This window comes from Lissotriton vulgaris, chromosome 1_1 (assembly GCF_964263255.1).
Source record: "Lissotriton vulgaris chromosome 1_1, aLisVul1.2, whole genome shotgun sequence".
NCBI lineage: Eukaryota > Metazoa > Chordata > Amphibia > Caudata > Salamandridae > Lissotriton > Lissotriton vulgaris.
This window is the reverse complement of record NC_141685.1, coordinates 985,445,916-985,472,109: the sequence shown is the minus strand read 5'-3', so window position 1 is coordinate 985,472,109 and position 26,194 is coordinate 985,445,916. Positions and strand designations below refer to the sequence as shown.

The window sequence follows — 26,194 nt, the reverse complement described above, 5'->3', positions numbered from 1 at the left end:
GGTGGCTCCACGTCCCTCTCGGTGCCAACCCCTGACCTCCAATTTATGGGTTCCACTCCCAAAGTAATTATTTTCCATTTCCAACTCTGGCTAAAGGGTTTCATATTAAAACGTGAGTTACATTGCACTTGTATGTATATTTTGTCCTCTTATAAAACCAATTCTGCAAGTTCCAGAATGGAAAGAAAAAAAAGTGCACTGGACCAGCTACCCAGGCATGGACCATAGACTTCGGAAGCTGTAGGATCTAGAATAGATGCATGACATTTGAATGGAGTGCTCTGCCTGGCAGCCCCCGTGCTCAAACAGCTTTAAATGGGGGAAGGGCGTGATTTGTGATCTTATAGTTCAAGCCATCTGGTGCCCGCAGCGTGACGCAGATAGCCTCGGAGCAGTGAACGATTTTAAGGTGCGCACAGTGAAGTCAATATGCTTATTGCTGCCACCGATAGGCCCTGCCTCATCCAACATGGCGGTGCGGGTGTGACGTTACGTCTCTGCGTTGGTGGCCGGTACCCGCAGGGCTGCTTGTACTCGGGGTGGATGGCAGCGGCCACCGCGACCTGTGGAGGTCGAAGACCTGCGGGATACACCGGAGGAGGAGCGAGGAGGGTGCGATGTCTACTATGGATAAACCCCCGGATATCTGTGGGCCCTGTGAGTATGAGGAATAGCGGGAGGATGGGCGATTCAGCAGGGGCTGGCGCGGTGAAGATGGGGCTCTCAGCTGCTGAGAGTGATAGTGCTGCTGGGCAAAGACCACAGCCTGCTGCGGGATTTGCACGTCTGTAGACGTCTTTGCATAGGCTAGCGAGGACTTCTCTGTGTTTAATTTGGTCCATAGGCTACGTGCCCCTGTGTTTATGCGTTGTCGCCGAGGGTGTCCTCTTTTATTTACTGGTACATTGAGCCGTATGTCAGCAAGAAAGTCCGTGAATTTACAGACCCGTTGGCGCGTAGGTTGATGAAGATATCCCTGTATGTAAATGCACGTTGCTCCATGTGTCGCTGTGGATGACCCAGAACGTAACTGCGTTACCACAACATGCAAATGGATCCATGCGTTACCGTAATTGTCCCAGTATTTACATATTAAAGGTTAACGTTAATGTCACTGTTTTCAGGCACTTTGATCCATAGGTTCAAGATGATACATGTACCATTAGTGAATGCCCCTCTTTATATGTGCATTGGTCTACGGGTTACCAAGGGTGCACCTGTATTTACAATCATATTTCTCCGTGGGTCACCGTTGATGACCCTGTAATTGCATATACACTGGTCCAGAGGTCATCGCAGCTGTCCTTGTATTTACTTGCATTTTGGTCCACATGTTTCTTGAGATGCCGCTGTATTTACATGCACATTTCTCCTTAGATCACCACGCATGTCCCGGTAATTGCATTTACATTGGTCCTCCACCCACAGGATGGCGTTGTATGTATTTACACGCATATCTCTCCATCGGTCATCGCTGAAGTCCTTGTATTTACTTGCATATTGGTCCACAGATTTCTTAGATTGCCTCGGCATTTCATGCATATTTCTCCTTGGATCACCGCGCATGTCCCGGTATTTGTATTTACATTGTTCCACGGGTTTGCTGGGAGGCCTCTGTATTTACAAGCATATTGCTCCATAGGCTACTGCGGAAGTCCGTGTATTTGCATGCTCATTGAAAATAGGCAACCCCCTAGATTTACATGCACTTTGGTCCATTGTATCTGGTCTCGGGGATCGGTGTTTATGCCTCCCAAATAACAGCTGGGAATGGGCCAACACGGTGGAACCGAACATTTTGTACAAGAACATGGTAGTGTTGTAATCTGATTATCGCCGCAGGGAGTCTTTTGTTGCTTTCCACCTCGTTCCACACAACCAACGTTGTCACAGCTTTGATTGTCGGGACGTCCATTCCATCAGGTCAAAGGCTTGTTGTTAGTCCACGTTTTCCTCTGGGTTATGCAGAATATCGTACAACTGTATCGACGACGAGTCGTGGCAGAGAATGACAACCAGTGCCGGTCTGGGTACCAAAAGGAAAGAGGCCCACTTGTATGAAGTGGGTAGTGAAAAAATACCCCACGTTTGTAAATAGACCAACTGTGGACTTCTTGTTTTCTTGTCCCTAGAGGGGGATCGCAGTCTTCGTGCTTACTGTACGCAATATGAGCAGTAATATTTGAGAGATGCAGCAGTGACATACACTAAATTCCTTCCCTATCAAAAAGATAAAAAAGTTGACACAGACCTGCCCTATTACCCACAAAGTGCGACTGATCCTTACATGCTGCATGCAATAAAAGCACCCGCAGCCTGCACAGTGCTGCTGCTACTGGCGAATAGCCTTTAAAAAAAAAAATAATAATATATATATATATATATATATATATATATATATATTTTAGAAATCTTTTTATTAACATTGCTCATATCATCAAACAATACAGGACATTTAGCACAGTGCATGCGGTGAAATCGCAGTTCACAGGACAATGACGGCCCTTTTTTTTTTAAACTCTTTATTCGCAACTGTACAGTAGTATCATCAGCATATAATTTTACCCTTATTACGCAGTACAGTCTTTTTCTCGTTTTCTCCCCAACCAAACAAGTCAGTTATGTACAATTACAGCGTGGTACAGATGACATAAGTAAAGAAAGACAGAAGTACAGAACACCATGCTCTTCCCCAATTTACATTTCTATGGAAGCGCTTGCACGTGCCTTTGTACACTGTACAACATCACATCGGCGAGTCTAGCAACCACCAAACTAAAGGATCAAACCCACGATCCTCTCCCCTCCCCATAACTCCCGCCCTATCCCCGTACGTCTCCTGATCATATTTAGTCCAGAATGTAATACTCCGTCGTAATGAAATCAGACTATCACAGCGTATAATAGTTTTACAGAAACTACACCTGTGCGTTGGCGGGCGTTTGTTCACCTATATTGCACATGCCTACAAACCGTGTATCATTCTTCCATTCACACCCCCTCTACCTGCGATGTTGCCATCTCCATCTCCTCTAGTTCTAACAACATAACCTCCCAATCCTGCGCTATGTGATGCTTCTTTTGCCTCTTCTAACAAGAGATAAGTTCCCCCTTGACCTCAAAAATTACAATGGTATATATCCAACACTGTGACTCTAATACTTTAGTACAGTAGGGCAAACAACAAGAAAGAGTTTTTAAAACTTTGTCATTTTATTCTTTTTATCTTTTTAGTTGTATTTCTTAGTACAAAAATAGTTTTTCCATATATCGATTTATCACATTAATTCGTATACTTTATCAAAAGAACACATAATGTAGAACATATCATTTTGTAATCTCATCTATAAAAAACTAGTTTTATGCAGGGAAACAATATACAAAACAATCAACACTCTCACAAAAACAACCATTCCTTATTCATCATACATGCTACATTCATTCTCTTTTGCCTCTTCTCCCTTTCCCGTCTCAACACTGCGCTCTCCGCCCTGCCCCATTTCATCATATCGGACTGCCATATAGTTACCCTGGGTGGTCTGGGTGACTTCCACCTCATCGTTATAACCCTTATTGCTAATAGCAGGGCCAGATCTAGGAATTCAACTTAGACAATGACGGACCTTTGATGGCACAAGTGAGACAAATGACAGTTGGTACTACAGTCCCAAACCACCCCTTTTCTCCTTGTATTTCCGCCATGGCCCCCAAATTTTCCGCCATATCTTGGCGCATCCTCTGCTTTTGTAGATGGTTTCTTCGGCCCTCTGGCACCAGTCTATGTCTCGTACCCATTGGTCCCACTGGGGCGGAGTACGCGAGCCCTAGGCCCTTTCGATATTCCTTTTTGCCACCACTGCTGACAGTGCCAGCCAGATTTCCTTTTGCCTAGTCCAGTGTGAGTCACTTCTAATCATTAAAAGTAGCCATCTGGCCTCCAGTGGGACTGGTGAACCCACTACTGCCGCCATCGTGTCTACTCCCTTAGTCCAGAAGGGAACTATCTCAGGGCATTCCCATAGGATATGAAAGAAGGTGCCCTCCTCCCCACATCCCCGTGCACAAAGGGCTGACTGACTCTTCCCCCAAGCATATAGGTGGGTGCGGGGATAGTATACTCTGTGCAGGATCTTAAGCTGTATTAACCGGAACCTGCAGTAGATTGCTATCACCCGTGGGCTCTGTAGGGCTTCCTGCCAGTCGTCGTCTTCCAAGTCTCCAATGTCTCCCACCCATCTCTCTCGCAGCGTCACCAGTGGGTCTGCCATGTTATCTATGAGTTTACGTCTTTAAATATTTTTATTACACTAGCCCACCACAAATAGCCAAAACTAACCCACCATCCCACACACAGCCACAAAACCGGCCCTAACAGTTTGGCTACAAGGAGTCAACAAGATCAGGAAGTTGGGGCAGGTATACATTGAGAAGGAGGGGGCGACAGCTGTTGAGCCCTGGAGGGTTTCTGGTTCCGGCCCATTCAGTAAAATACACTGAATTTGTCCTTGTGTAATTTACCTGCACCGGGAAACACTTCAGCGGCACTTATACATCGTCTTCTTTCTGTTCGGGGCAGCAACCTGCGGGCATCAAGTAGGCTTTCTTATTTCTATTTCCTGCTGCGACCAAAACAAAGGCCTGATTTAAAGGGCCACCAAGCCTTCTTTTGTTTGAGTACCATTCTGGCTGGGAACCTAATACTTAAACTCCAAGACAGTGGTAAAGAAACAAAGTCACACAGTTTACCGCTTCAGAAGTACTTTGGAGAAACTATGATTTTGAGGCAGGTTATTGACATTGTCCAACCTCCCCTATGTAAGAGTTGTGCATGCGCTGTAAGAATGCCAGATAGAAACAAATTGAGTTATTAGTTAAGGGTGTTAAGTACCCACCTCAAGTAATAATCACTGTCATGTCAGGTCGAACCCTAACAGTCACTAAATAAACCTGAGTTTAACCGCTTGGTAGCTATGTCACATAGCTAACAGTTTTAACTTGGGGCAGTGTGTAAAGTATTTATACAGTACTAAAACAGTAGTAACGTTGAAATGCAAAACTATAAAAATCCCCCCAAAAATTAGAAGCACAGAGTGATGTTTAATAAAGAAAATTCCAAAAAGGCAAACGGGAGATATAATTTTTAAGTAGGAATAGCACCAAGAAGCTTAAAGTGCCTATGGTTGAGATGGAACAGGTGCAATTTGATGATGGTTGCGATGGAGCGCAGATCAGATACACTAACTGGGTTCATCCTGGTCAAAGATTTTACCTTCTGACTTTAGTCTTACAAGTTCCAATCCACCACAGGAGTGCACTTCTAAAGACCTCAGGACCTTATGGGAATAAAATAGAGACTCACAGGCACTGTTTACTCTATTTTTTTCCACTGTGTGTGGCAGTGTAAGGTGTCTGTGCGCTGCAGCAAAGGGTACGTGCGCCAAGGAACTGACCGTTCACACAAGTGTAACGCGCAACTGCCAAAATCAGTGGCATTTGCCACTCCAAACTTTTGTTTTACAACTAAAGCAACAAAGGAGCATTTTTACAAACATTCCTCCATGTAATAAGGTATCAGGCCAGTTTTGTGACGACATATTGGCATACTCCAAGGACATAATTTGTTTAGTAACACCAACACCCCAGTTAGAGAAAACAGGAATCGGAAGGTTGACCTATTATGAAATTATACTGACTACGCTCAACTAGAGTGCTGTCAAGGATCATGCACATCAAAATTATACAGAGCAAGTTGTATAAATACATACAATTTGATGCACATACTATTGATAAATGTCTTGCTGACCCTGCCAAGAGATAGGGTGAGAAATGGTTATACCCAAGCCCGACATGGACTGTGGGAGGGGCCGGGGTAGAGTGTAGACAAGTCAAGTTCCGACACTGGATGTGAGACATGTTTGCTTCTCTTGCTGCTCCTTGCCAAGGTTCCATTGCTGAAAAACTTGATCTAGGTCAACTTTCTCATTTAAAAGGTAGGCCCTTATCCTCATCAGAGTATGTAGGTGATTCTCCTCCAGTCTGTTTCCAAGTCTATTTCTTAATTTGGACTTGATTGCGATCATGAGGCTGAATCCTTATTCACAGTCCCCTTATAGCCTGAAAAGTTGCACAGACATCAGCAAACTGAAATACAACGTTATACTGCACAGCATTCCACAGAGTACATTTCACCATGTCTTGATTGGTCCTAAACAACTTGCCTTTTACATGTTCTGCCACCACATACTTATAATCTCTGTATTGCTGAACAAAGTAATCAGGTGTTTCTCAATCTCTGAGGACCAAAACCTTCTTCCACTTTTCAACAAGTATTTGTACGTTCCCAGTCCTAATATCAAACTGGGATTGTGTTGCTGCTGCTTAGAAATCAAAGTTAATACATTTCTTCAATTTGTTTTCAGGGAACCTTCTTTCCATGCGCTCACAAAGACATAAGTACTGTTCTTTGATTTGGCCATTTTTTGCTCTTGCATACTGTATACCTTCAACAGTGGTCAAAGAGCTTTTCTGAAATTACTTGCACAAAGGAGCAAATTCACCCAGAATGTCATGCAGTGCTGCAAGGGAAATATGGTAGTTTGAGTCAGATATTTCTTTTGTAGCAATATTTAGCCTTTGGGTAATTCTCAACTTCCTCACGCTCAAAGTATTTAAGAACAACCTCATAGTTATGCAAGAGTGCACCAACTGCAACATTCCTTGAAAGCCTCTGCACATCATTCAGTGGCTGAAAAGATACTGTTTCACATTCAGTGACTAAAGTGATTTCGTCCATCTTGGACTTCCTTACAGGAGACTGGTAGAACATTGTATAGACAGTCTTTAATAAGGTCTCAATTTCTTTGATCATCGGCACCTTTTTCCAGGCATCATCAACCCCCAAATCTTCTCGGTGGGCAACACAGTGCTGTTCAACTAGATGTGAAATGGATTGTTTAAGGTGGGTATTCGGACTCGCCGGGTGAGTAACGGACTCGCTACTCTGAGCATATGTGCGATTCGAGACAGGGCTTGCCTTAAAGTTTTGCAACAGTAAAACACTGCGGTTCACTGACTTAGAATTCCATATGGCACAAGCTTATTCATTAGATGGCAGCCACACAACACTAAGGTTGCAGCTCAAGTGGTTCTATCCTTTAGGTCTCGCGATGTTACCAAGAAGGTTGTGAAGTGCTCTCACAATGTTCTGAGCGGCTCACCTCACTGCAGTACATACCTCCAGGAAGCGTTTTCTCCTAACGTGTGTGCAATTCCACTTTGTTTTTTAGACCGGATTGTGTTGTCTCATCATGCATGAGTGTTAGGGAGATTAGTGTCTCGTTCCTTGTGTCAGTATCAGGTGTTGAGAGCAATCTTAAGATTTTTAATTCATGAGGAAGTTCCTGTGGATAAAAAGGACAGACATCCAGTGAAAAGTTATACTTACCATCATTCCTAGATCTAGGTTGAGAAGGACGACAAAAGTCCACTTTAAAAATTGGTCACGCAAGTACTAAACTTGAAAAGAAATTGAGAGAGAAATATTTACTGAAGAATACTAGTTCTGAAAACTATATTACAGACATTATTTTTTATGTATGATAAAAAGCCCAGAAAAGAATAATTTGCAAGAATAGCAGGAACAAAGCAAATGTGTAATTTAGCAGTAAGAAGACAAAACAGAGAAAAGGAAAGACCAAAGAGAGTATACACATAGTAAAGACTTTACAATAATACATACTAAATAGAAGAGGAGCAAATGAGCTTTGTCCAGAGGGTACTAGCGGTAGCAAACATTTATAGTGAAAAATAACACTGTTTAGAATAGGGAAGAGTGTAGAGGTATTAATTGTGTCATTTTATGTTACAGTTTACTCAGTCACCCAACACAAAAGTCGTCACAAACTAGGAGCCTAGAGGGAAAACAAGGGACTCAGGTTGCCCTCCACTCAAAGTATTCTCAACAATAAAACCTGGTCCCAGTTATCAAGAGTACTCTTTGTAACATCACCTGCCTACTACTGTGTGAAAATATTCCTAATCTGCAACCATTTGCTTTCCTAGACAGGGTGGGCCTCAATTCCTTCTATAAAAACTTCTGCGTGTCTGTGTGTGCATGTATTACTACCTCCTAGACACTTCTCAGAGTGTAGTGAAAAAATGTGTGTGAGGAAGGAAGGAACCTCACGGGAGCAACCACCAGGGAACTGCTGACTGGTACTCGTCAGTATGTCCACTTATCATCATTGGCTCCTTCCAACCTTAAACGAAAATCAAGTGAAAAAAAGGTGTAAGTGATTCTTAAGAACTCAAATGTGATCCTAACTGCTTACATATATATTCGCCCAAACCCCTAGGGTGAGAGAACCGCAATTCAGTGCTCCACCCAGCTAAAATGAGTTGTATACCTCTAGCTAAATGATATTCTTTATTTGTTGCTGGGTATCTACTTATATTAAAACCAACACACTACTGTTGAGCCTCGTTTTAACCTATAGGAAGCCAACATGTTTCATTGCCTGTCATACATGGTCAGCAACTTCTTCAGGGCTAGGGGTCAGTGCCACACACTGCTTTCATTATCCAGCAATCAAACCTGTAAAAACATGGACACAGACACAACAATAAAAACACAGAGTGACACTGATTAGTTAGTGCCCATATCATAAATTCATGAATAGTCTAATAGTTATTTCGTGGACATTATGTTTTACCTGGTGTTTGCCACTCAATGGCATACCTGTAGCCACCAGTAGGACGGACTTGTGTATCTCCAGGTCTGTCAATTCCGGTCGCAGTGTGTCAACCTACAACATTAAGTACGTATGTTTCGCCAATAAGTACAATGCTCTGGGTGCTTGTTTGTTCCCTGTTTCTAGTATTAGCGCTTAATATGGAGTTGTCATTCAGCCACTGTAACATGCCCCTTCTAACTGCTGTCTATATCATCATAAACACTGCGCTGATATCTGCGGTATCTAACCTACCGCCCAGTGAAAGCGGCTCCAATGTTCCGGTATTAAATCCCCACCCACTCGTGGATTTTAAGCCCCGACGGCCTGCACTATGGTTGTGACTGCCTGCACAGTATATAAGCCGTTGTTAGACTGCTCGTACCGCCGGTGCTGCTGTAATATGCGCTGGCTCCGTTGTGCGTCTATCTAAGACCTGAGAAACGCTCGCCACCCACTCCATGGGTGTCCCCTCTTACCGGCCTTTCTCCTGGCAGATGCAGTCCTGGGCTCCCGTTCCGCTGAGTTCTTAACGCGGGTTATTCTTAAAGAGAGGGCTGCCCGAAGTGTCCATAAAGGAAAAAGAAGTTCTTTACCTGACGAAGACAGTAAAATCGGGATCCCTGCTTGAGTTTGCGCCCCCCATATCTTGAAACAGGTAGAGGCAATAATCCTCCCAATTTTGCGACACTAAATCTCTCCTTTCAATCCAGTTTAGTACCACCCTCTTTGAAAAATGCCATAGTAAAGTGCATCTTAAAAATATCGAATCTGATCCCCAGCAAGAAAAAAATTATAGACATATATCCCTGCTTCCCATAATGGCAATGTTTCTTGAAAAACATATAAATTAGCAACTTTCTACTTTTCTGAAACATAATGGATTCCTCCATCAGACACACATGGTCTTTCAATCAGGGTATTGCACTGAAACACCCTATTAACCGTGGTTGAGGAACTAAAAATGAATCTGGCACTGCTGCAGCAATCCTCTTTGATCTAAGTGCCACGTTTGCCACAGTCTCCCATGATAAGCTACGGCACAGATTAACAGCTGCAGGAATATCAGGATAAGCATTTAATTGGCTCTCCTTAATTTCTCGATAAAAGAACATTTCAGGTGTATGAAAAGCCATTTTTCTTCGATACCTTCCTGCTTAAGTGTGAGCCCCTCAAGGTTCCTTACTTATTCCTATGCATTTTAATTTGTATGTCTGTCCTTTAGCAGAGATTATTTTATCCTTTGGTCTTTCTATTGTCTCGTATGCTGACGGTGCTCAGATTACCCAGGATAATCATAGTAACATGTTTCAATTAGAACCTTGTTTAAAGGATGTTGACTACTTCAAGGATCGTTTCTGTCTGCTGGTAGTCAATAACAGTATGAACCGCTGGATATCGGTTTGATGGCCAGGATCCTTAGGTAGTCTGTCCCAGCCCAAAACAACAATTAAACAAGTATTTACAATGCAACAGTCTCGCCTTTGCAAAAGTTAGAGCTATTGGCATTGTTAATGACAACATTTTTAGGTTTCGCCTGTCGAAATCTGTGCAGCAGCGTTTCGCGCAGGCAAAATCTTATGTTTTAACAGTATGGGCACTTTGTCCCGCCTTCTCTTCCATTGGTTAGCTCCATAAATGGAGGCTAGCCATTGGAAGAGAGATCTGTCCGTCATTGCCAGAGCAGATTCGTGGGCGTTCCGGCGGTTTTTACTCATCCCGCCCATTTTCGTGCGTCATACGGCGGTGGACGGATGTTATATATATATTTTTTTTTGACGCCATGTTTTGATCATTTGCCGCCGGAAGATGTCCAGGTGAGTGCTGTTTTATTTTTCTTGCCTTCTTGTGCCCGTTCCCGCCCCCCCTCCCGCTGTCCGTGTGCCCGTTAACCCGCCCCCCTCCGCTGTCCGTTTGCCCGTTCCCGCCCCCCCCCTCCCGCTGTCCGTGTGTCCGTGCTTAATGCTTGTTGTTTTGGTGTCCGAGAGCTGAAGACCATAATAACGAGACTCATACCAAGAAAACCATAGCCTTTTTATTTCTGAGAGGGGAGATTGCAATGTGACATTAAGAGGAACAATTTGTCTAGAGATGGAGCATGTGATTTTGGGTTCCTGCCTCACAAAAACAAAGAGGCAATGGTACCATAAATCAGAAATGAAGTAAAAACGGTGTAATGTTTATCAATAAAGTAGTAGTCTTGGTTATGGAACTTACTTCAAATTGATCTCCTTTGCCACACAGAAGCACTGCCCCGGTCACCCTGCCTGTCGGCGCACACGCTGCTCCGCTGCCTGTCCCTCGCTCAGGTCTGCCTTCCACACTCGCTCTGGAGTGCCTGTCGCGCCTTCTCTCTCCCTCCTTCCTCGCTCTCATCGCAGCCCTTCATGCCCACGCCTCATTGTTGCAGGCTGGCGCAGCTCGGCTGCCGTCTTGTGCAGCCTCGCCCTGACTCAGCCCAGCTTCCAGTGGTGCCCCGGCAATCAGGTGGATGGGGTGGCCTGCCGCACTGCTATCACTCCACTCGTTAAAGTGCCGGTGCTCGTGGCTTCTAAGGCGACCCCCTCCCGCCAGTCGCCCGGCGGACTGCCCTCAGCATGGCTCAGCCCATGGCTTGCTCCTGGGCCGCAACGCAGGACAGGCTGCTGTGTATTCCGTATCACCTTGCTGCAGGTACGTCGTGTGCGTCTGCACATGTTTGTGTGGTCCGGCTGCTTTACAGACATTCGCCGGCCCGCTGGTGAAACCGGAGTCTGTAGAACTGTGTGCCCTCTGCTATAATCGAAGCCACGGGAGGGCACTGGCAGTGCTGGGTGTTGGTGGTAAGCATGTAGCTAGCTACGAGCGTATAAAGACTCATAGTGCAGGCTGACTTGTCTCCAAATGTTTACATAGATTAATGCCACCCACCTTATGTTTGGCACCCATTTTGTCGATATCAGAAAGATGACAGTAAAGCTTTTGGGGTATAGACCCTGTTGGTGGGACCTGTCCTGGTAGAGACGTGAAACGTGGGAACGGCATTGGCACATCAAAGTCATTCATAGGAAGCATTATAGTAGCAGGACGACGATAAAAGGATGCGTGCCTGTCTCTCTTCAGACACTCTGTTCATCACCACCCCCTTTTCTGAATCGTTTTTGGCCACTATAGGTGTGGCAGGGTATACTCAGACATGAGTCCCTTTCTCACTGCACCATCAGGATCCAAGCAAGCCGGGCCGAAGACGGCTGAAATGCCAGAAACCGGTCCCCGGTAGCTTGTCTCCTTTCTGGTGAAGAATTAGCTTGGTAGTTTAGTCTGCCCTGTTCCCATGATGCACTGGGCCAGGGACAGACTGATTTGCATATAGCCAGGTTCTGAGCTGGGATGGTGCAGTGAGATAAATAACGGTGATGGATCAAGCCCTGATCTTTGGACTGGGTAAGAGTGGTCTGCTTAATTCAGACACTCTGTTCATCACCACCCCCTTTTCTGAATCGTTTTTGGCCACTATAGGTGTGGCAGGGTATACTCAGACATGAGTCCCTTTCTCACTGCACCATCAGGATCCAAACAAGCCGGGCCGAAGACGGCTGAAATGCCAGAAACCGGTCCCCGGTAGCTTGTCTCCTTTCTGGTGAAGAATTGGCTTGGTAGTTTAGTCTGCCCTGTTCCCATGATGCACTGGGCCAGGGACAGACTGATTTGCATATAGCCAGGTTCTGAGCTGGGATGGTGCAGTGAGATAAATAACGGTGATGGATCAAGCCCTGATCTTTGGACTGGGTAAGAGTGGTCTGCTTAATTCAGACACTCTGTTCATCACCACCCCCTTTTCTGAATCGTTTTTGGCCACTATAGGTGTGGCAGGGTATACTCAGACATGAGTCCCTTTCTCACTGCACCATCAGGATCCAAGCAAGCCGGGCCGAAGACGGCTGAAATGCCAGAAACCGGTCCCCGGTAGCTTGTCTCCTTTCTGGTGAAGAATTGGCTTGGTAGTTTAGTCTGCCCTGTTCCCATGATGCACTGGGCCAGGGACAGACTGATTTGCATATAGCCAGGTTCTGAGCTGGGATGGTGCAGTGAGATAAATAACGGTGATGGATCAAGCCCTGATCTTTGGACTGGGTAAGAGTGGTCTGCTTAATTCAGACACTCTGTTCATCACCACCCCCTTTTCTGAATCGTTTTTGGCCACTATAGGTGTGGCAGGGTATACTCAGACATGAGTCCCTTTCTCACTGCACCATCAGGATCCAAGCAAGCCGGGCCGAAGACGGCTGAAATGCCAGAAACCGGTCCCCGGTAGCTTGTCTCCTTTCTGGTGAAGAATTGGCTTGGTAGTTTAGTCTGCCCTGTTCCCATGATGCACTGGGCCAGGGACAGACTGATTTGCATATAGCCAGGTTCTGAGCTGGGATGGTGCAGGGAGATAAATAACGGTGATGGATCAAGCCCTGATCTTTGGACTGGGTAAGAGTGGTCTGCTTAATTCAGACACTCTGTTCATCACCACCCCCTTTTCTGAATTGTCTCTAATGATACGGCAGCCGGGTTTGCTGCATTGGTATCACATATATCGACAGTTGTTTATCTGTTTCAGCGCCAGAGATGCAGGGCGGTGGCGGGGCTGTGGCACTCTTCTGTGGGCATTGATGCAGCACATGTTAGCGTGTGTAGAGTAGGCCGGTGTGCGGGGCATCGACCCCGACACACAACGGATTGTGTACTTTTAAGATGTTTGTATGGAGAGATGCGAGACAATGAAAGAGCCTCCCAGGGGCAGCGGCAGCCGGCACTGCGCATGCGCACATCGCAGGATCCGACCGGGGGGCAAAACTAGCGCAGCGCAGGGGACAGACACTGGTCCCCACACACCACATACAGCTCACCCCGCAATGCTCACAACACACTGATGGATTACGAGACACAGCTCATCACACACAGCGCACCACACACTGCTCACGAGACACACTCACCACACACAGCTCACTATCATACATGCCAACATTTCAGAAGAGCAAAGTGGGTGTGTGTGGCTTTGGGTGGGTGTGTGTGGCTTTGGGTGGGTGTGTGTGGCTCTGGGTGGGTGTGTGTGTGGCTCTGGGTGGGTGTGTGTGTGGCTCTGGGTGGGTGTGTGTGTGGCTCTGGGTGTGTGTGTGTGGCTCTGGGTGTGTGTGTGGCTCTGGGTGTGTGTGTGTGTGGCTGTGTGTGGCTCTGTGTGTGTGGCTCTGTGTGTGTGGCTGTGTGTGTGTGGCTGTGTGTGTGTGTGGCTCTGGGTGTGTGTGTGTGGCTCTGTGTGTGTGTGTGTGTGTGTGTGTGTGTGTGTGTGGGGGGGGCTCTGGGTGTGTGTCTGTGTGGTAGTAATTGCTTTCTGCTGAGCTCGTCCGTAGGGTACAATAGGTCTCACATTTGCGAGAGATTAAGCTAATGGCAATGTAAATGACAATGCCGTTTATTTATCTGTTTTCAAAACCAACACATAAATACAAAATTTGTCATTTACAATGCCAATAGCTCTAACTTTTCCAAAGGCGAAACCATTGCATTGTAAATGCTTGTTATTTATGTGTTGGTTCTGAAAACAGATAAATAAATGATATTGCCATTTTAAATGCCAATAGCTTAATCTCGCAGCCTACACAATGGATACGCTCTACGTACATCCTCCAGATGTGTCTGCAATGCATGCCTTCACACCACCCAGTACCACCTTAACACCCAAATCAGATCAACAGGTGATCAACAAGCCATCCAGAACTCTCTGCAAGTCCTGCTCACAGCATCTAAAGCCATGTGCAGACCCTCCCCCTCACCAGAGGAGGAGTACAGCCCCCTAGAAGCTTGTGTACAGCCCCTAACACCTTCCAGTGCCCTGTGCATACCCAACTAGGGATCCAGCTTTCAGAAACCCGTACGCGCCCAGTTCACAATATCTAGTGCACTTTGCGTGCACACTAGACCTGAGGTACAGCCCTCAGAACCCTTTCATTGGCCTACTCACACCATCTAGTGACCTGCGCGCACACACACCAGACGAGGGGCAAAGCCTCACAAACTCACCATAGGGCACCCTGTGCACACCCTCTCGCGCGCCAGATGAGGGATAGACAGTGCTAAATTTGTAAAATAAATAAGTGCCAGGGCCTTCATCAGGAAGCCACTGCAGCTTGCACCTCCCGTTGCCCCTGCCTGCGCTTTCAGTGACAGTACCAACACAACTACTAACCACCACCCTCTTACAAGTGAGCCAATTAGGACTATTCCGGGTCTCCACAACTGTAAGAATTGCTTGGGTGGCAGGTGTTAGTTATTTCTAAGGTCTGCTCTATTGAAATAAGAAACAACGTGTGCTCATCTCTAAATTAGACAATGAGCGCCGTCATGTTCCAGACTGTCAGACGTGTCGGTGTTGTTAAATTAAGTGCCCCTGTCAAGCACTGGAAACGACTGGCTCAAATTAAGCACTGGGGATAGAGCTCCAGAGCCAGCTGCATGCCCTACTCACTCCAATCAGTGCCATGTGCACACCCTCTCACATAGCACACAACAGATGCAACCCTCAGAACCCTATGCACGTCCTACTCACACAGTCATGTGCCATGTACGCACCCTCACATACACACACCAAACAAGGGACAATGCCACAAGTATCCATGCCATCCAATACCTTGTGCATAGCCTACTCGCGCACGGTGTCACACACACACACACGTCCATTTACCAGACGTCCCTAAAGTAAACATTAAACGTGCCTATTCTGAACGGAGAACATATGACACCTTCCTGCAAGGCACCAGCATGTTACACAAGGCGGGCAATGCACTAGTATTGCATTAAATTTGTTTGGGAAAGTAATAGCCGGAGTCATACGAATACAGCGTGTGCAATCAAACACTGATGTGGGATGTGAGAGGCGACTGCCTGGTGAAAAAAGTTAGAATGCAGGATCGATTCCATCTTAAATGGATTGTTTTTGTGGTAATTTTGTGTGAGGGACATATGACTTAAACCTGAACCAAACAGCAGATTCCCATACATGGCAAGTACAGCAATGCAAACGTTTCACAGTGCAGAGGATGCACAGACAGCCGTGACTTGCGAACTGAGACTGGTAACACCACCGCCACCCACACGCTCATCCTACAGCAACAAAAGTTAAATGTAAATACTGTAGACTTAGTCTAACCAAAAAAAAGTGACTTAGTAAAGCGGCCGGAGCTACCACCAAAACAAGCATTTACAATGCAATGGTCTTGGCATTGTTAAAGTTAGAGCTATTGGCATTGCTCATGACATTATTTTATTTTAAGTTTTTGTTTTTAAAACATATAAATAAATGGCATTGTCATTTACAATGCCAATAGCTTAATCTCTCGCAAATGCGAGATCTATTGCATTTGCACCCACACACAAAGCTACCCACACACATACAGAGCCACCCACAGAGAGGGACCCACCCAGAGCCACCCACAGTCATTCACATAGAGCCACCCACACACACACAGAGCCACCCACACAGAGCCACCTACACACACAGAGCCACCCTCACACAGACCCACCTACACACACACATAGCCACTCTCACACAGACCCACCTACGAAAAAAGCTACCCACACAGAGCCCAACACACACACAGAGCCCAACACACACACACACACACACGCACGCACACACGCAGCCACACACACACACACAGGCAGAGACACACACACACACAGAGCCACACACACAGACAGAGCCACACACACAGAGCCCCCCCCACACACACAGACCAAGACACACACACACACAGACAGAGCCACACACAGAGCCCCCCACACACACAGAGCCCCCCACACACACAGAGCCCCCACACACACAGAGCCCCCCACACACACAGAGCCCCCCCCACACACAGAGCCCCCCCACACACAGAGCCCCCCCCCACACACAGAGCCCCCCCCACACACAGAGCCCCCCCCACACACAGAGCCCCCCCACACACAGAGCCCCCCCCACACACAGAGCCCCCCCCACACACAGAGCCCCCCCCACACACAGAGCCCCCCACACACACAGAGCCCCCCCCACACACACAGAGAGCCCCCCCCACACACACAGAGAGCCCCCCACACACAGAATATCCGCCAAAATGATTCTCAAATTTCTATTCCACTTTGAGGCAATGCAGAAACTCCCAGGCTGCAGGTTGTGCTGCAGTATAAAACAGCACGACCTTCTCTGAGACGTGTTCCCCATGTAAAATATGTTTTTCTACATCAGTTTAGTGGCATGCACATTCAAAGCTGGTATCTGTCCGTCACATTTATTTATTTGAATGTGCATTCCCAGCCTACATTTATTTGGACTCGGTTTCCAATGTTGGATGGTGAATGACGACCACTCGATACTGGTCTCGGACCCGTGACCCCACCACCCCTTTATGCAAAGCATTTCACAACGAAAATAAATGAATATACGCCATTTTGTTGCGATACTGTGAACAAATAAGCAATTTATATTTCCCTATACTAATCTACCCTTAATCCTAAACGGTGCTAGCAGGCGAAAAGCGCTTCAACACCTCATCAGGTGAAGTGAGCTCTATATATATACAATTACAGTAAAGTTGTGTTGTTATTGCCAATACTCTGCAGACATGCGCCAAATGCCACTTTGCTTGTTCTGCACAAACTACGGATGAAATCACATCTCATTAACCCTCTCGTGCAGATAAAAGGCTGAGTAACTCTTCATCTTAGGATCGCGACCACCACCTCGAAAACGTGTTTTACACCATGACGTCCTAACACCAGTTTCATACATAGCTTAAATGTCGTAGAATTGGGTTTAAAAAAATTTCCAAGTGGTGGTGTGAAAAACGTTGCATTTTCAATTCTGTACAATGCAACACAACCGTCGTCATATCGGAGGTGTCATCCACAATCTACAAATGAAATGAGTTGTTTTGAGTGATACGTGATCGAATACCACACGCGTGTCATAGATGGGTGTAAAGTGCTCCCACTCAACACTAGAACAAGCTAAAACCCAATCAAGAACCAGGGGCTGGTTTTTTTCTTCTAAGTGCCACATAATTCAGTATTTTAAGCACGGATCATCCTTTTAAGGACATTATGGTATATATATTGAGTAATGGTGCAAAGCACCAGTTTGAAACGGATTACATTGCATGCACTCTTCCGAAATCACCTTTCGCTTCCAAAGTTGTCAGCTTTCACCAAAATCCACCAATGTTCTGCGGTAAAAGGTGAAAAAAGAAAATAAAACACTTTGAAAATCATCTTTGACTTTCCTCCTTCCAGTAACACGCGAAAGGTTAAAGATAACGCCGTCCGATTTACAATTCACCATATTTGGCGTGCGCCTAGAAGCCACGTGACCTTGTGTGCCCTTCAGGAAACGTAAACAGCGTTCCGGCATTTCTAGTAAAACGACACGCTTTAATCTGGGTCCGGATTTACAACTCAAGGATGCAGAGAGCGCTACTCTAAGATCATCAGAAAAGAAAGACGTGCGCCGCGAGAACAGTGCCGCAAGGACAGCACCACCGCAGCACACTAGTTTACTCACCTATACCGAGAGCATTCATTCTAAAGCGTGATCATTCAACTCTGGAGGTGGCCGAAGTCGTAGTCTATAGCAAGAGGTTGGCAATAAAAACAAATTCGGTGAGGCGTACCTAGTCCCCTCACCTCCTCGGCATGATGTTGGAGTATCCCCAAGGCTCGGTTCAGGCTGGTAGACTGCCATCGGCGGTGAGATGGCGGGCCGGTCGGGAACGCATGAGGATCTCTGTGAGGCACACTGCAGGCAGCATAAGTGAAGTGAAGTCACCTCCATGTCCCCGTTTGCCGCTTTACTCAAAGCCTCACTTCCTGCTCCCTGTTACATGGGCGCCAGGCCGCGTCGCTGCACAAACCATTTAAGAGTTGAGAAGAGGGGTGGGGGAGAGGAGGCAACGTCATTTTTGGAAGCTAAGCCCCTTACTTTTCGGATTGAGGGGCGTGTTTTTTCGAGGAGAGAAAGATAGGGAAAAAACACGCCCCTCAATCTGAAACGGACGGAGCTTAGCCTCCAAAAATGACGTCACAGAACCTACGCTAAAGGCAAGTGTATCCACCAATCAATCTTCTGTTCCATGTTTGAGCAACAGCCTATGTTGTGCAAAATGAAATTGAGAACTCTTGTACTCCAGGAACACCAGCAAGTAACAAATATGGACAGACCCCACTATTCAATGAACTTTATCAAGCAAACTGATACTTTGCAAATAACAATGTAGAAACATACAGAATGTTGAGATCTTAGTCTCCGGCTCTGCTGTGTCCTGTCATAGAGGCGCATATGGAAGGAGTTAGGTCCAAAGTGGGGAAGAGAGCTGGTACTAGATGCCCCGGCACCTAACATTCCAGGGATTCCCGGGTATAATTTACACCGCAGCTTCCAGTCTCCACCCTGCAGGAGCTGCATGGAAAGAGAGTACCCGTACCTCAGTGCAATTGAGAGCTGAACCCACTCACCTTACTCTTCACCTCCACAGTGCTGTTACTCTCCAGGAAGCGCAGGTTCTGCGACCTTCTGAAGCTGCGGTACATGGCCACTGCTGCTTCGGACGCCTTGGCAGCACTGGTTGGGGATGCAGGTGCCCCTACCAGGCGCGGAAGGCTATAGGCAACTGCTTGTATCCGGGGGCTGTGCGAACTCCGGTGGGTAAATTCACTACCTCTCCCTGGACGCTGAGGATACTCGTTCCCGCAGTTGCTCCAGACTCCTGGGATTGCTCACTCCTATAGGTAGGGGAGGAGCCGAGCCTCACCCAGGGCGAGGATGACGAGTGGTAGGGAGGAGAGCAACACACAAAGGAAGAGAGCAGGGGTTGGGGAGTGAGCCAATTCCTGTGTGAGGAGCGTGCAGGGCTTGAGAGTGAGCCAACCCCTGGGCGTGGGGTGCATCCCAGAATACGAGGTCCGGCCATGCGCGGCCATGCCTGGAGCAGGAGGCAGAGGAGGAGCCCAAAGCCCCCGGGCGGGGGGCGGTGCTGCCGGCCCATGGAGGCTCCGTCCAGGTGCGTCTGTCAGTCCTGTGGATCCTGCCGCGGGTGAAGGTCCTCGGGGCCCGCTGCTGGTGAGCCTCTCCGGGTCCAGGCGTTAGGGCCTCCCCGCTCGCAGGCTCCTCCCTCTCGGCGGGTGATGTCCGGCCCCGCGGTCCCCGACTGCTCTTGCCACTCTGGGGCATGTTGCCACTTCCAGACTGGGTGCAGCTTGGGCACGTACCTGGAGCGGCCTGCACCCAAGGAGTAGGCCGGACTGAGGTCTCCGATCTGCATGTACCTTTAATGCAGCGCGTCTGGCTCCTAGCGTTCCTCCTTGCAGGCCGCATGCAGGATGCCACACCTGTGCCGGAAACACCAGTGTGTGGATATCAGCAGTGTTTAAAAAAAAAATTGTTTTATTTTATGCGTTTTTATATAGCACAGATTTTACCCGAAGGTGTCGGAGCGCTTCACAATAGGAACAGTAATGATACATGAGGAGAAAATTACAAGTGAACAAATTACAAAAGCAGACGTTGGCTCCATCTCCTAACCCATCAGTGCTCGCCTTGCAAAAGAGATGCAAAGTTTCAAGTGTAAAGGCAACCCCGATCTGTTTCAGACCCTGACGTGGCCTGCCACCTCGCCACCTCCTACCCAACAGACACAGGAAGCGGGGAGGCAATATCAAAGACCCCAACTGCCTCGAAGAACCAGGACTGACCGCTGGACCCTCATGGGGCCTTTTCTAGGGAGCCCGCCCGAGCCAGGCACCCCCACAATAAGGGAAGCACGAAATCTTGAAAATTGGCACAACATGCCCCCTTTCTCGAGTTCCATTGGTCCATGTGACTCCCCCCCCCCCCCCCCACCCCACCCCCCCCGCCACCAAACAGATCTAACGCACAGAGACGTTTATTATGGGCACACACTGAAGTCTCCTGGAAGTGGAACACCACTCCCTGCATCAAACCATTTAACAGCAGAAATGCTACATTTTAGTAACATTCTGACCTCCCCACTCCTAATATAGCCCCCTAAGCCAGATACAATGCCCCCAACAACCGATCTGTAAATAAGTGACTCGGGTGTCAGACACGTTGCTGCTCCTACCCCTTCCTCTAGGCTCTAAACACACTCTCAGCACACTGAAGGCGGCCCCAAGCGCTGTGCGCCCAGACATCGGCGTAAACTTCGGTGGCTGTCTCAGCTCGTGTCTAACACCGAGCACATGATGTGCGTCACTTTTAGTGGAAAAACATTAACTCAGAGACTAAAGGCTCTCTCCCCACACTCCCTACCCCCCCCTTTTACCGGGGGCACCCACTGCCTTTTCTACTCCCGGCCGGGCAGCGGGGAAGTCACCCACACTCTAGCACAGCCCTGCACAAAAGACAGCAGAAGTTCGGGTCCTATCTTGAGACAGAGTGTCCGAGAGAGTCAAAATCCAGATGAGCAAGACCAGCATGCTCCCTACTGTGGCCCCCAGGCGGCGGCCGAGTGTTGGGGGGCTTGACAAGTGGGGTGTCCGTCCCTCAGCATCGCCGTTCTTTCTTCCTCCTCACTGTTCCTCCAGATAAATCATCCCCCACTGAATAGAGCCGCCAGACCGTCGCCCCCGCGCCTCTCACACACTCTCGCGCACACAAAAAGTCTTGTGTTAAGAGTCACGGAGTGAACACCGGCAGTGACGACAAGTGGCTACACCGCTTCAGTCCCACTTGCAGTGCGAATTCACTGCTCTGACCCTGCCTTGGCGCTTCAAGCCAACATGCACCGGAACCAGCCAGGACTCTGAGCTGCACTTTAGAGGTGCCACGGCAGTTCCACTGCACACAATGCAGGACCAGCACGTCTCACTTCCACAGCAGAGGGCCGCAGCGGCAGTGCAGAGCCCACGATCACCTCAGGGCCGGCCTTGCTGAGCCGTCGCGCCTCTCCCGCCAGCAGAACCTCCGACAGCTGCAGGCTCTCTTCTTTCATGTTGGTATAATGCGCCGCGATTATACTAACATGAAAGAAGTTTCTCTTTAAGCCCCGTCTTTTTCAGATTGACTTCCCCGACTTCCTGCTGGGGTAAAAAGTTCCTTATCTTCTTTATGGGGCCAACTGGACTCATAAAGAAGATAAGAAACCTTTTACGCCAGCAGTAAGTTGGGGAAGTCAATCTGAAAAAGACAGGGCTTAAAGCGAAAGAAGAACGTCACTAGGACCTCCTCTCCAATGACTGGCCACCGTTTAGGAGGCCAGCCAATGGAGAAGAGGGGCGGGGCTTAACCTCGCTAGTAATCTTCTCTCTATCTCATTAAGTCTCGCAAGCGAGACTGCGCAAGCGCAGCCATCGCAGGCTGAGACCTAAAAACTGGGAGTCTGGGGCCAAGCTGGTAAACTGCCCTCCACATGTTTTGGTATCATGAGGATGCTTAGAAAGAGAGACCTCCACCTTGTCGCAAGACCGTGGTGCAGGTTCTGATTTTCTCGCAGTTAGACTATGGAAATGCCCTCTGCCTTGGATGTCCAGTTCATGTGCTGAAAAGACTCCAGTGAATCCAGAATTCAACAACAAGACTGATGTTGAAAATATCGAGATATCAGGCGGTATCCGGCACCCTGGTTGCCGTGTTCTGGCTTCCAGTCAAATCAGAATTAAATTCAAATAGGTATTTATTTCCCATAGGGCATATCATAAAAAAGGCCCTCACATTTTGTTTACTTTGATTCACCTTTTCATACCCAGGAGTTTGCTGAGGCCATCCACCCTAAAGTCATCTGACTTACCTATAGTGCGGAAAGTTAGGTATAAAGGTCGATCTGTCACCTTCCTTGCGACACAACCATGGAATGATTTACCTTGATGATGATGGAGGAAGATTTGTTTAGGAAATGATTAAAAACTTGGCGGTTTGTTGATTAGGACCTAACAGTGCTCTGGTGCCTTACGACTCTGGGAGGTTCTGCGAAAAATACGTTTTGAATTGAATTACAAAAAAAATCAGATGAATACTGTAGTAAAGAGGCTGCACAGGAAGTAGGTTCAGCAGGTTTATTCATGAGCAAGACAGCTTAAAAACCACAGGTAGGAAGGGATCACCTCGACATCAGCTAGGCAGAAACGGACACCAGTCAAGGGAAAACATTCCAAGAACCAAACACTCTACTGAGTGACAAAGCAAGGTTCTAGATGACATAGGCTAAAGGTGGAATACCACACACCCCCCCCCCCTTAAAATAAAAAATAAAAAATGAATAATAAAAAAAAAAAATAAAAAAAAAACTAAAGCCTAAGATAACCCTCGAAGAGAAAAAAAACCACTTAAGATCTAACGTAATCTCTAAACTTTGAAGGAGCATATTTCACACGTTCACTGCGTCTTAACAAGGTATCTTCAGATTCTACATTAGACAGGTTGTCTACAGAAACGCATGGAGCAGGTGGAGAATCAGAGTTAATAACAACATCAGAATTATTTACAATCACCCTTTCTAAATTGTCATAGACTTCATGCATACCAGAAAAGCCCTCTGGATTATGGTCTGAGCCAAAGTCTGAAACCAGCTTGTCTGAGACAAATTTCTCTGGGAATACCACAAATACCAATATCATCCTGTTGAAAGAGGAGTACAAGAACTTTACCTGTGGCAGCGGTAACGTGCACAAAGTTCTGTGGCCTGTAAAAATAGTTTTCAGCAAATGGTGAAACAATCTAGTGTGCGCCTGCAGAAAGGGCAAAGTTTCCAACACAGATATACGTGTATACGAGGAAATACAAAAATAACAATTTTAAATGGCACTTACTGAGTTATTCTGTATTTCTTTTATAATGCTACTCATCTCAGTGTAGGGTGTCAGAGCGCTTTACATCACACACAGAAAGACAATATATCATACAGGTGTGCACATCATTGTACAAGACATGTTACATAAGACAATGAGATGTATAATGTGTAGGAGCCTCATATTGTCCATACTTATAGACATTATATATTAAGAGTGCATGGTCAGGAGGAATACAAAGTCTGAATTTAAAATGTAACCCAGTGATTGAGGTTATCTGTACTAACAAGACTTTGTCACTACCCTAATGAACCCTTGTTTGGAAACTCAGAATAACAACAAATTGAGAAAACAGCATGGATCTAAACCTATGACTTGCAGTTTGAATTGAGCTCATTGATGCTGGTTCATAATTCAATGTGCTATATTAGAAAGATTGCAACTTATGAACTGGAAATAGTAACAGGATTTCTGTCGTAAGTAGTGACCAATTTACCTAGCTACTTAAAATATACATCTGTGACTGTGTGTTACATGATCTGTTCTGTTTTGCGGCAGGCACATTATTCTTCCATGTTACTTTGAGTCAAAACTGTGACTGGACAAAACACAGAACTCTCCCAGTTTTGTGTTGACCAGTAGTTTTATTTTAGCAATAATCCCCCCAGAAATTGCTGGGTTCCTGCAGAAGGTCTCTTAACCCTGCAATATGTTTTAAAATGCAGCCTCTTTGTGACCACTTAAGTAAGCTAGAATTGATTCACTGCAGTAGTTGTCTTCGTTTCCAATTTATGTGTTGAATTAAAAAAAAGTATAATTCAACTATCAGACGCCGCTTTTCATGACTTTGCCCCCTGTGACTCCATAACCCTTTCCTCTGTCACACCTTGACTCTGGGTTTCTGGTATAAATGTTTCCAATTCCAGCACTGCTAACAGCAAACGTAGATTGGCTGAGTGAAAATGATAACCGTTTTGTACATGAAAACACACAAGATGATGGACGGAATGTTGCACTATAGCAAAACATTCACCCCTGTCACAGATCTGGGTTTAATCCATCGTTATTTTGCTCACCAAGCAAAACCAGTTCAGACATGGCCATATGCAAATCAGTCTTGACCCTGTGCCTCATGGGTACAGTCCAGCCCCAACTGCCAAGCCATGTCTTCCCTGGACCGGAATCAAGCATCCTAGGACCGGTTTCTGGCTATCAGCTGTCTTCAGCCAGGATAGCTTGACTCCAGTGGCTTAGTGAGCACGGGACCCACGTCTGAGCATACCCTTGATTCCGGTCCAGGAAAGACATGGCTTGGCAGTTCGGGCTGGACTGTTCCCATGAGGCACAGGGTCAAGACTGATTTGCATATGGCCATGTCTGAACTGGGGGGGCTTGGTGAGCAAAATAACGATGGATTAAACTCAGATCTGTGACTGGGGGAGAATGTTTTGCCATTGTGCAACATTGTGTCTATCATCTTGTGTGTTTTGCTGTTCACTCTATGTGGGAGGGGTGTGCCCAGACGTGGGTCCCTTGCTCACTAAGCCACTTGAGTCAAGCTACCCTGGCTGAAGACGGCTGATAGCCAGAAACCGGTCCTAGGATGCTTGATTCCGGTCCAGGAAAGACATGGCTTGGCAGTTCGGGCTGGACTCTTCCCATGAGGCACAGGGTCAAGACTGATTTGCATATGGCCATGTCTGAACTGGGGTGGCTTGGTGAGCAAAATAACCATGGATTAAACCCAGATCTGTGACTGGGGGTGAATGTTTTGCCATTGTGCAACATTCCGTCCATCATTTTGTGAGTTTTGTACATGAGCCAGGGGGATTTATTGTGCCAGTGAGGACATCACAACAGCTTGGCTGTGCCAGAATCCTCAGTTCCTTTTTTTCTAACAATGTCAAACTCAATGTGCTTGCCACAAAACAAAAATGTTTTCCAACGGTTATGCAAAAGACACACGCCATAAAAGTTTGACATGCTATGACTTGTATGCCTGCAGGTCATGTTAGGTTGTTTCCCCTCTCTGAGTTAATGTGAGAAAGAGCATGCATGCCAACCTTCTGACTCAGAGGGCATCATGAGAAATCCTTGTAATGAAATAAATAAGTGACATTTTTTAACTGTGGCCAGTATTACTCTTGATATCGCATTCATTAGCTGTACAGTGCACTGATATCAATCATTAATTCCAGCAGTATGTGAGGCATATGTTTCGGAACACAAGACCACTTTTAGATTCCTGTTGGTAATTCTCTTTCTGCTGACGGAGCGGAGTTTCATCTGTAAAGTTCATTCAACAACGTTCCCAAAAAGTAGGCTGGGAAATCTGTAGGCTCGCTGCAAAAGCAGTAGTCTCTGCCTCTTAAATCCGTAGGGTTGAGGAATATGAGCTAATAACAGCATTGATGTTCAGAAATGTAACCAGTGTGAGCTGTGAAATTGTCAGTTTGAACAACATTTGTAGCATTAATACTCACGTGACCCTCTCTTAACAACAGAACATGTAATTGAGTTGGTAAAAAGCACCTGGACGACTGGACACGCCCCAAACACGTGTGCGACATGGCAAATCCGGAACATCAGGTAACTATGTTGTCTCTGGTATGGGTGCCCTAAAGAGCCCGAGTAAAGGCTCTTACCAACAACTTCAGCTTTGACGG

General features: G+C 46.7%; 1 protein-coding gene across 3 annotated transcripts in view; it reads left to right on the top strand.

Annotated features, from left to right (window-relative positions):
- Positions 1 to 513: 513 nt before the first annotated feature.
- The window catches only part of PNPLA6 (patatin like domain 6, lysophospholipase), a 354,753-nt gene continuing 329,072 nt past the window's right edge, over positions 514 to 26,194 (top strand). For all 3 annotated transcript variants that reach the window (XM_086960602.1, XM_086960584.1, XM_086960592.1), the window contains exon 1: positions 514 to 657. The gene's annotated coding sequence lies outside the window, so the exon portion shown is untranslated. The remainder of the gene's footprint in view (positions 658 to 26,194) is intronic.